At 32.3% G+C, this 12,620-nt stretch overlaps 1 long non-coding RNA gene across 1 annotated transcript; it reads left to right on the forward strand.

Moving 5' to 3' along the window:
* The first annotated feature begins 8,047 nt into the window (after positions 1-8,047).
* On the forward strand, positions 8,048-12,581 carry LOC128231227 (uncharacterized). Its single transcript, XR_008260317.1, has 3 exons — positions 8,048-8,086; positions 12,238-12,304; positions 12,465-12,581. It is a non-coding gene; the product is annotated as an uncharacterized LOC128231227 (long non-coding RNA).
* The last annotated feature ends 39 nt before the right edge of the window (positions 12,582-12,620 follow it).

Below are 12,620 nucleotides of genomic sequence, written 5' to 3' on the forward strand. Positions count from 1 at the left end.
TAAGTTAACTGCGAGAGCTCACTTTTTTACATCTGTACATATTCTAGCACATCTTATCAACTGTGCAATATTTAAAACTTACTTCGCTGCACAAGTGTCGAAATAAAGCATTTTCGATAAATGCTTATACTCGTAAGCGGACTTAGACCATCACTATGCTACCCATGGCAATTTATAGAACGGAAGAAGTTTGTCCCTTTTCAAAACGGTCCATGCGTGCTTTAGCTCGTATCCAGTATATAGTTTAGTTTATTTCCAAATACATCTAGACAAAAATGCCCATGCGTATACATAATATGATTACGAAACATGTTTTTAAACATAGTCAAGGTCCAATACATTCATATAAGCAACTGATCAACATTATAAATATATCAATTCATGCGACCAAATGATATATCATCAATAAACTTACATTTAAGCGTGAAGTAATTAATGTTAACAAATAAAATTACCCGTAATACAATAAATATCTTTCTCTTAGTTCCATTGCCTTATACACATAAATGGCAAGGTTTCTGTTTACAGTTACATTTTGCGATTTAAATAATTTAATAAATTTAGGTATATTCGGTGCAGTATAATAATATGTTTTTAGGTATTGCTTTCTTAGTTCTTTATACAGTTGACATTCAAGAATAAAATGAAATTCGTCTTCAAGTAAATTACATGCAAGACATTTTCTATCACAGTGTGGTATTGCTACTGGTTTGTGCCATCTACCGGTTTCTATTTCTAATCTATGTGCAGATACTCTTATTCTCGTTAAAGCAGACCTATATTTTACTATATTAACATTTGACAAATAAGATTGAAGTTTAAAATCTGCAAACAATATGTATGATCTAGCTCTAGTAGAATTATTTAACTCGGATATCCACGTTTGTATAAATATATCAGTTATTCGTTGTTTGACTGTAGACATAAATAAGTTAACATCTCCAACACCTTGGTACATCCAAACATGATTAAAGCCTAAGGTTTGGAGTAAATGCCTCACCAAAAAACCCATGATTTAAAATTTGGAGTATCATATAAATCACAATACATTTGATCATACACTATCCTAACGTATCTAATAGTCTCCATTTGGATAATTTTCATCCAATATCGTATTACACTTGTACAACGTTTAGCTAACAATGTTGTTCTACCAAGTTCTTCATATACAAAATTGTTTTGAGTCTGTGTTCTAACACATAATAAATCCTTACAAAAACTCAGGTGTACTCTTTCTAATTGTATACTATTTTGTAGTCCCCATACTTCCGAACCATAGCTTAATATTGGAAAAATGAGTTTATCAAACAGGTCTAATCTGTGCTTAATTGACAGAGTAGGATATTTAGTTAAACAACTTTTTAGTTTAAAAATCGCTTTAAGAGCCTGTCCTGATAAAGTATCAAACGTGGTAGAAAATGACCCTCCAGGTGTAAAAACAATACCCAGATAAGTAAATTTATTCACTATTTCCAACTCCTGACCATTATATAAAAATCTTAAATTTCTTCTCAGTCTTCCTCCTTTTTTAAAAATCAAAACTTTTGTTTTCACAGAATTTACACTTAACTTCCATCTATTACAATAAGCTTCTAATAATACTAACCCTTTCTGTAGTCCTACCTCTGACTCGGAAAAAATAACAATATCATCAGCATACAATAACAAGAACAACTTAAGAACACCCATATCAACGCCACTAAAATCATTTGTAATCAAGTATTCTTCAATATCATTTAAATACATGGAAAATAAGAAAGGAGATAACGATTCCCCTTGACGTACACCAAGAAAACTATCAAAATCCTCACTGATAACATTATCACACTTAACACGTGATTTAACACTTGTATACATAGATCTTACTATATCTAACATTTTGCCTCTTATTCCAAGCTTTATAAGTTTAAACCACATGATGTCTCTCACAACATAATCAAATGCTTTAGTAAAGTCAATAAACGCTGTATATAATTTTTTGTTATTGCTCAACAATCGTGAAATAATACCGTGTAGGACAAATATATTATCAACTGTGCCCATATTCTTTCTAAATCCAGCTTGTGCTTCTATGTATACATGGTATTTTTCAGCCCACTCATTTAATCTCTCATTTAAAACTTTTGTAAACAATTTTCCAAAGGTACTTAACAATGTTATCCCTCTATAATTACTAGTATTGTTGACATCACCCTTTTTGTGAAGGGGTATAATATATCCCTCAGACCACTTTTCTGGGAAATAACTCATATCAAACAATTTATTGAATAAATTACATATAACATTTGTAAATTGTTCATTCATTGAACCATATTTGAAAAATTCATTCAGAAAATAATCAGGTCCAGCAGCCTTTCCATTATTTAGTTTTCTACATGCTTTTTTTATTTCATCTACTTGTATTGGAACATTCAATTCATTAAACATAACATCTATTTCACCATTCAAGTACCTTTCATTGAAATATAAAATGTCTTCATCTGGTTGAAAATATTGTGAATCTGGATCATTTATTGACTTAAAGTAATCTAAAAATTCATCTGATGTCAATGAACGTGGTTTCTTTACCACAGAGCCTTTAAGCAATCTCCAATACATCTTTGCATTTTTGAGTCTAGCTGTTTCTAACATTTTGGTTTTATTTTTATCATATAAAAATTTCTTTTTCCTGATAGTATTTTTATAGTCCCTTCTAGCATGTACCATATCAATTCTTGTTTGGTCACATGGATAGTTTCTGTATACATTTAAACATCTATAATACTGTTGTTTATATCTATAACATTCATCGTCAAAATATTCACTATCTTTATTATCTTTAAAATCCTGCTTATTGTATCTGTTTGGGATATTCTTTTTAAACAATGGTTTACAAACACCATCCACTACATTTGAAAATTGTTGTAAATTTTCATCTAAATCTGCCTGACAAGTTGACATGTTTATATTATTACATAATCTATCTAATTCCTCAACAGTTTCTTCACATAGCAATGCTTCAATAAATAAATCTTTCTTATCATTGTTCCATCTATACATAAAGGGAATTGTAAATGAGTCAGTATCATTATCAATATTTTCAGCACATTGTATAATTTGGTGTAACCTAAAGTTAACAACACAGTGATCAGATATAATATTAGGTTCCATAACCTCAAAAGATGAAATGTTTTTAATAAAATACAATTGACTAAAATTCCTACTTGGATGGGGAATTCGACATACTTTAGAACTTGTCCTCCAAAAGTTACAAATAATGACGATGCTTGGCATTTGGCCGAAAACGGCATGTAACCTTGGTTTATTTATTTCCAATGTGTTAGTATCGCTCGATCACAGACGATTTTCAGCATATATTTTAGGCCAGAGACTGTAACAGTGGTATATTGTCCAAGAGGGTTAAATTATCTCTTGGACAATGTCATATTGTTTACTATTTGAATATGCCATTCATCAGTTCCAAGTAATTTCAAACTAACTATACGCCCCCTTGCCGGATACTTCTGAGAATATTAATAGATTTAGCGGAATATTCAGTCCACCGAATCTTTGTTTGAGGGTTTTGTTGACCGTCAAATATTGTTTTTAATAATTGTCCATGAATTCCGAGATTGCATATTTTAGAAAAAAGAGTTCTGCAAAGCAATGACAAAAACGCTTTTTTTTCAAACCTGAAGAAACATACCTATCTTTGTCGGGATCTTTAATATTAAAGGCAGGTATACAACTAAGTCCAATTTGAAATCCTTGTTGATGCCATGCTCGAATCTTCGATTAAGCGTTGAATAAAGGAAGACCCGCCTTTTACTACTATCACTTGACCGAAGATTGTCATTTCGTTTGTTTATCGGAATACTGACGCAGGACCCTTACCGATTTATATCATTGAACAACACTTAACGAGTAATACCAACTAGTTGCTAACTGTGTGAAACGTGTTTTTCAACACCGAGTCTGGACCTTGGCCTTTCCTGCGTTTTATCTTTTACACGCGAAACTAATGTATATTTAATCAATATGTTGAGCTATCATGGCATATCAGAGTCAATTCTGGAACAAGAGCAGCTTCAGACGTGCCGCGAACATAATAAGTACGCTCTCGTCCAGACGTATTTGTTGAAGTAATCAAATAAAAAAGTATGCTTTATTGTCGCCTTGTCATTTCCTTTATTTGCGATACCTCTAATCTTAGCTCATAATTTTATTCATGTTTTTATGTTCGTAACAATCTTCTTTCTTATTTGTTTGTCTGATCCGATATTGGTTTGCACACGTTTGTGAAAATATATTTCATTGTAAGATAGGTATTTATGTATTGTAAATATACTGACATTGTATACAACGTTAAGAAAACATATTTCTTGTATGTTGCATTCGCATAAAATCAAATGAAGTTCGGCGGAAGCAGATAAGAAAGTTTGAGCGACTGTACGGGAATCGTTGAAGAAACAGGCTGCGGAACCAAATTGATCCTTAGTACAAGAAAATATGAAGTATTCCGGAAAGCCGAAGGCATGTGTTTTTCTCAACAGAAAATGTTAGAAACAGCTGTACAATAACCGTATATGTTGATGAAGGGGAGCGTTTAATTGGGCTAATATACCACTGTTTGAATGTTAAGACGACTTTCTATATACGCAACATGTACATTGAAGTATTTCGTTGTTTGTTTAATGGAAACAGTTGTCCATCAGTCAGCATTTTAATGACATTAAGTAATATTATACATAGATATAAACTTGGAAAATACGCACCGTTTTTATGGAGAAAACAAACGATGTTCCATTATCTTAACAGCTAAAAATGAATAGAATGATTCTGAAATCCTGTGTTGGGACTGATGCTGCGAGTATTCAACAACGTCAAAATACAAATATTTTCCGAAGTACTTAATACGATCTTGGCATTGTTGATTAATCTTAAATAATTCTAAGATGCGCATATCAAAGCTTCGACAAACAAGTTTTCACAATTCCAAGATAAAATTGGTAGTATTAAACGTCAGGTTTGTGTGTGCACGAATGAAACTAGCAGCGACTTAAAAGACGTGAAAATGGAAGCAAAATAATAATAGGTATAAGAAATGGCGACCACTATGAATCCACAACCGGATAGAGCTGTGTGTCTATGAGAACTGTAAAAAGTGGACTAGCAATATCAGTAAGCCAAGAATTTATAAATATACAAATCTCAGGCGAACCCGACTTCCGGTTTGAACAATGTACGGCTTAATTCCCGTGCTTCAGAGAGGTCTGATACTCTAAATAATCGGAGACAGTATTTTAAAACGGACGTGGCTTGCCTGAAAGAGTTGATGTAGAAACTCTTTCCGGTGAAGGAATATGGGTTCATATCGGTGACTTTAAGATTCATCTACTGATGTAATTAGATACAGTTTATAACCGTGTAGTAATCTATAGTTAAAACAAAAACTCAAAAAAATGTTATTTTTCCTTCTAAAATGGTACGTTAAAGAAATGTCATACTCATTTTCAGAGAAGGGTTACCAAACGTACAAATGGACGTAGATCCACTAAAAAATGACTACGTCATACCAATTAATTACTCTCATCAAGCATCTACGATGATAATCGATGAAAACGATTTCATTGCATGGTTTTCACTGTATTATTTTATATCGGAATACCTTTCTTACTTTTTCGAATATTTTAATTTAATATCAATTTGGTGATTTAAATGTATTTTAAGGTATGCATTGCATTAAAAGTACAAAGCGGAATTATTTTACCTTAACATAAATAAAGCTAAGTAATTATGATGCACTTATTCAACCAGCAATCACTCTAACATCCTGAATTGATCCTCGGGCAAGTTTTGTACACGGCCTTTCGCGTTTGAATAGCTCAATTACGACTGCTCAGTTAAAAAAACGCTTCTCAAATAGGATATTTGTCAGCTTTTGCATTGATCCATCTGTCTCAATAAGCGAACAAATACCCTTTTCAAAAGTCTTAATTTCAAGTTATCGCATTGCCCCCAAGAGAAGGCGGTGCAATAGAATGATCGTGCAAATTGTCATTGTACAATTATAATTTAAATACGTTTGATCATAGTCATAATATCGATGCACCATTATCATTGCGGCGACTGTTGGGTTAAACAACCAGGATTCACGGCGTTCTTACCGGTTTTATTTCCCAATCAGTTAATCGACAGTCCAACGGTGGCGATATGATTCGTAATTAAAGGAACAACCTACATTGTAGGATAAATAGGAAAGTCATTATAAATGTTTGGCTTCTGCAATCCACATATCTCGATGGTCACCGGTGAGGTTTTTGTCTCAGCTGAGCCTTCGTTACTGTTTGATGGACGAACCGCTCCAGTCAATGTCCCCAACTGGTTGTATATTCGAAGGTTGCACGCTGGACCCTGCCTCAATAAATGAGAAAGGAAAAACTATACAAGTTGTTGAGATTCATTGGCGCGTGTGAAATGTAAAACATTTAAACATATCGATTCGTGAGGACCGCTACTGAAGCTCTGCGTGGCAGAGGAAGGAAGTGACGTTGTCTCTTTCGGCAAATTTCTCCAAATGACTGATTTTTGACGAATGTACCAAAAGAGGCCATGACCAAACATTCAAAATGGTGAGTTAGTCATTAAACCTCCGAAACGTTTGCACTTTATTCGCTGATGAAAAAACAGATCGAAACCCTTAAAGACAGTTATTGTGCACACGGCGTTTTATTTTGGTCTTTACAACATGCAAAACGATCGACATTATATCGGCTATTGTCGCATAACCCTCCATGTCTCGGACATGTTCCTGACCTTGTTGTCGTCATGCACCAACCAGTACCGCTGCTGTGGTCGGTAGATCATCAGAAGGGTGTTTATTGTTTAACATCTAATCGCATAGCGACAGATCATCAGACAGGAGGCCAGCAACTCTTGTAAAATCGTTACAAAACTACTTCAGTGAGCGCGCATTTGTTTAACTTGGTAAATTTCGACTTCTCGTCTTCTATATTGTCTATACTTTATAGCGGGGATGCCCACAACACAGTGCGACATATTGTTTATATATTGAGGACACCTTTAACATGACTGTCCCATATCTCTCTGTGAATTTTATGGCATTCGTAATATGTACATGCACTCTAAGGTGAATGCGTATTTAATCAATTGCAGTCACATATCGATGAATTCAACATGTTCTGAATACTTTTGATAATGCAAAAAGACGTTTGTGGTGTTCAAATTACGTTTAGTCGCAGGGAAAAATATTTGAACGATGAAACAAGTGAGTTCGTTGACGTTGCCGCTGTCAAATAGCCACTTTTATAATACGTTCAATATTCGATGAGGCATTATTGTTCAGCGTTTAAGTAGGATGACACCAGCGAAATTTTCACAAACATTGAATATTGTAATTTCTTGAGGACCTTTGGACTTCCCTTTTCGTAAAGAGACTACGTAGTTTGCTACACCGATGAAAAAGTTAAACATTAAATATCATGTAGACAAAAGCTAAGTACAACTAGGTTAATGAATAATGTATAAATTTTATATTGAGAAAACACTGATTATTTTGTTACGGGTTTTGGAACATATTTGCGGCAAACTGAAAATTAAAATATTTACACTAAGCAATCTATCTTATATCCTTTCATGAATTATTCGCGGTATTAAAAAGTTGTAACAAGTCTCAGCATGCTTAACACTTTCCACCCCAATACACCCTTTAGAAAATAATAATATTTATCTGTAAAGTTGTGCAAGGCTTGCACATAAAATCTACTCAAATTTCATTGCCGAAATTGAATCATTTTTGGACAGTTCATGTTTAAGCTTGGAACGGGGACTTGCATGTCAACTCACGTAACCATGTACTAAAATAGACGTTCTGCAAGTGGCCAATTCGAATTCGTTTTAATATCCACGTGATATCGTTACTACTCAACTATTTGTGTTCGCAACGCCGAACCAATGGTATTGATGGGATAGTGCGTCATGTCAACGTTATTTGTATAAAAGACGGCGCGTCTTGTGCTTTGGGCGTCGATTCTTCAAGGAAGTTCTAGTTTCAGACTATTAAAGGACAAAACAGGACAGCAAAATGGTAGGATCATATTACGTTTTAATTTCTTCAATCTCTCTGAATTGTTATAAAACAATTTGAAATGAAGACAAATTATATCTGTTTGGTGTTATAGTTTTCTAATAATGCACATGTACGTTTAATTGCCAAGATTTTGATATTACCAATTTTCGGTTGGCTGAAAATTTGTAAATATTTTTTATCAATAAATGTTTAATAAGATGGCAAAAGAAGTGAAAATATAATTTGTAATTCAAAATGTTTATGACTCTAACTTATATTACAGTTTAGTGCATCTGATCTGAATTTAAATTATGCACAATATCATCATCTACTACATGGGATTGGGCAAGACGAATATACTTAGTACAATTTAGAAACGGAATTTACTTTACAATATGCTAAAATGTAAAAATTGTTAAAATTATTGATAGGAATATTATATAATGTTACGTTTGCCAAAAGTGTAAAGTGTACTAAGTCTCAAAATAAATCAAGAAAATATTTTCGATAAAATAAAAGTTCACGTTTTCGCTCAAATGAATGTGTTTCATGCCAATTCGTCGGTATATTTATGCAAACATTTCGGGTTTGAAAGGTGTTTTTAATTCTTTACATATTGTGGTCAATTTATTCGCACTTGCAAGAGCTGTTTTTGTGCATTTTCAATATATTTTTTTTCTTGAATGTATCCATTATTTATTTATTTTCTTCATTGGAACTTGTTTTACTTAGATTTCGTTTCGCATAGATTGTTTTAAAGATTTTGATGTCAAACCATATATCAAACCTAAACGAAATCAAATACAAATGAAGTATGAATAATTTTTGCCATGTTTTACAGTAAATGTTAAAATTTTGTGCGCTTTTATATTTTTGTCGATACGTTTATAATGTTTAGAGTCGCAAAATTAAACGTATTTTGCTAACAGCGTACAAGATCAGGGCCCATTAAATACGAACAGTCTGAACTCTAGACTCGGACAAAATGTTTTATCAAATGGCAACAAATCAACTTGTTTATTCCTCTTACAAAATATTTGTGAAAAAAAAAATTTTGCTTAGTAAGGTCATTAAGCAAATTTCACTAAATATATACCAAGCTTTAATTAAAAAGAATATGCTACTCTAATTTAAAAGAAAACTGTTTAGAACTTCGTTAGGTTTACAACGTAATCAACTGCATCGTTGTTAACTTTTAATACTGTACTATACTTTGTTATGGGCATCTCGTAATTTGAAGTATTACAAACTTTGGGGCAACTGTTTAAGCTGTACTTGTATTATCTAAATATATTAGCGCATGTTTAAGAATTTCAATTTCATGCCTTTAAAAGAATTTCGGTTTACTGAACAAAAGAAAGTCTGGTTTTGCAATGAGAAAAAAATCCAAAAAATCTAGTACATTTTAAAAGCCTTCGCATTTGACCCAATTATGAGAGATTTGTTTAAAAACAGTTGACCAGTTTGCATTAAATTGCGAATAAACCGCAACACATATCATCTTCCAGATTAAGATCAATAATTTCAATTAAATGAGAAGATCGCCCAAATATGTGTCGCAAGAAATATTTGTTTGAAGCAGAACACAATTTTTAATCGTTTAAAACCTTATTAGCTAAACAAATGATTTCTATCAACGGATAAGTGTTCAGTATATTAAATTTACTAGATTAAAATCGCTTAGATTATTGATACCAATCTTTGAAATAACAGTTTTTTTATTACCATTTTGTCCGCTTTATTGAAACGTTGAGAGGTGCTTTATTTCATAAGCAATGCTATAAAAAATATATGTATCGTCGTTTACTCCTCAATTCTAACGTACTTTTACGATTATTCTTTTTCGTTACATTTGCTTACAATTTTATGTATTTTACTAGGTTATCTATTAGCGCAGTCTATATTGGTTTTCATTCATTTATGAATTATAAATTTCTTTTGTTCATATTGAAATCTACTCCCCCTACAATTGTACGTCTAGCCGTTGTCATAACTATAATAACAAGGGTAGCAATAAGAAGTCATATTTGATTAGCGCATTTAACCAAGGAGATTTAGTCACATTAAAATTACGCGTCTGTAAAAATAGCATTTCCAAAAATGAATATTCCCAACTTTAACGCTACAAATTGTCTATACAACCACTAGGCTTTTGTAATTGATAGATTTCAAATCACAGCAGCCCTTTCCACAAACTACTGAGAATATACCGAATAATATATTGCGAAGTACAACTCTAAAAATATATATTTAAAGTCCTTGAAAGAGATATGATATAATGTTACGTTCACCAACGACATTAAGTGTGAAGTCTTAACATAAATCGGCAAAATATTTTCATTCAGAATTTTTTTTATGTTTTCGCCCATATTAGAAAGTTTCATGCCTATTCGTACGTAAATTAATTCGACTGTTTCGAGTTTATGAAGTTGCTTTCTTTTCTTTTAATATTTCGGGCAACTTTATTTCTCCCTGGCAAGACCGGTTTTCTGGCATTTTCAATATAAGGTATCCTTTACTTAGGGGCTCGCTTATGTTTTGGCACAAATTTCGTTCCCAGTAATGCATATGAAAATACTTATATTATAACTACTTTACTCTCTGATATCGAAATTTCAGAAAAAAATACACTTTAAGAAAAAAAATCTGGTTTTTGTAAGGGTGCGAACGCACAAAAACATAGATACATAACTGAAATAACCTTATTCATTTCATCAAAATTTGTGATATTTTGTTTCTGTTTTCTATGTCTTTGGCGTTAAACCGTTGCCATTAAACCGGGTTTATGTTTAAACATTTTGCTACTGAGCTTGTTGCTGTAGTTTTCACATAAGTAATCATAATAATACTCGTCTACTTAAATTGTATTATCATCAAACATTAAAATGCAAAATAATTTTACAATATTTTACTGATTTTTTTATCTGTAAAAGATGCAATTTATCCAGAAACTGACACAGTGCAATGTTTACAACATAAGTGTTATCACAAAGACGTTTAATTGTTATAAACTCATGTATTCATAAATATAAAGTTGATATCGTCTCAAATAAAACCAACATCTTCATTGTTTTATTAAATGCATTCCTCTTATGACTGCAAATGATGTTCAATAATATGAAATGTAATGATAAAGTGTTTGAGTTTCTTTTGTGTGCAATATAGAACAGAACAGAACAGAAAGATGATTAATTCCATTTGTTCGGGCAAGTAAAGTGTATTTCGGGAATTTAAAAAAGCAGGTAGCTTTTCGACCATTTGTTAGCTATTTTAAGCAGGCTTAGCGACGTATGAAATAAAGTGTCAAAAAAAAACAACATTTTGGACCGTATTGACATGGGTTTTTTTATGCAGGACCGAGACAGCAATATCAAAAAAGAGACTGTGACTCATTTGTGACTCACATTTTACCGACCAATATATCATCCATTTAATGTTGTAAATATTGTAATGGAAAATGTTCTTGAAATACATACATTTTGGCTTGTCATGATTTTTTGTAAGATAAAGGTATTTTGTTTATTGTACTAGTGAAAATCTGCTCAATTTTGTAGACTTTGAAAAACATACGCCAACAGTGTTCTACATAGAAAGTGTTTCAAAATGTTTATATAGAGACGTTATATTTCAACTATCATATACAAAACTCATTTGCCATTTACTTCGTGTTCTCCTTTTACAAGCAAGGACTAATATTAAAATTGTAAAGTCCAACGCGATATATACGGATATGTATACATATATAGTTTTATTTGTGTTGTCGCTCTTTTTTTTCTATTAAATTGTTTTTCTAATATGCGGCTCAAGTATAGCATTGAAGTCAAATGTCATTTTCAAATTCAATCTCTCCATTCACGGAACACGATTTTCTTTTTCAAAATGTCTTCTAAATGTTTCTATATGGGAGCATACATCTATATTGTGTTTTGTTATGAATTTTTAAACTCTATTGCACTAAAAGGTAACCTGTTGTCTGTTTTATATGACCTTTATGGATATAAAATAAACTGTCAGAATAAAATGCGGTTTGATTTATAACAACGATTAACTTCATATTGTTTTATACGTCCCGATTAATGCCAAAATATTACACCAACAACAATTATCATTATTGTCTATGGTAATATATAAATATGGAATCATGTTTCGATTTGCAAAATGTATTTCAGTGTCGTCTGCAGCTAGCATTTATTGTTGCCGTTGTTGTACAGCTTACATGGTACCGTGTGGAAGCAGGTAAATCGAACACTCAATCTAGATCCGCAGTTTAAAAAACAATACATTTTAACATCTTATTTCAGTTCAATTGGAGCTAAAATGTAATTTTCTGACAGTGAAATATTTATTATTATCAGTGTTACTAACCATTCTATTTCGAGTGTATTTTTTATTCCAGTTGCGCTTGACGCCACCTGTACCGTGACAGCGGACTGTACAGCAACTAACAGTGAATGTACTGGCACACCTCTTGTTTGCACCTGTGTCGCAGGTTATACGGCAGATTATAGCGGCGGTTGTAGCAAAGGTAAATATATTTTAGTACGTACGTATT

This window comes from Mya arenaria, chromosome 4 (assembly GCF_026914265.1).
Source record: "Mya arenaria isolate MELC-2E11 chromosome 4, ASM2691426v1".
NCBI classification, from domain to species: Eukaryota; Metazoa; Mollusca; class Bivalvia; order Myida; family Myidae; genus Mya; species Mya arenaria.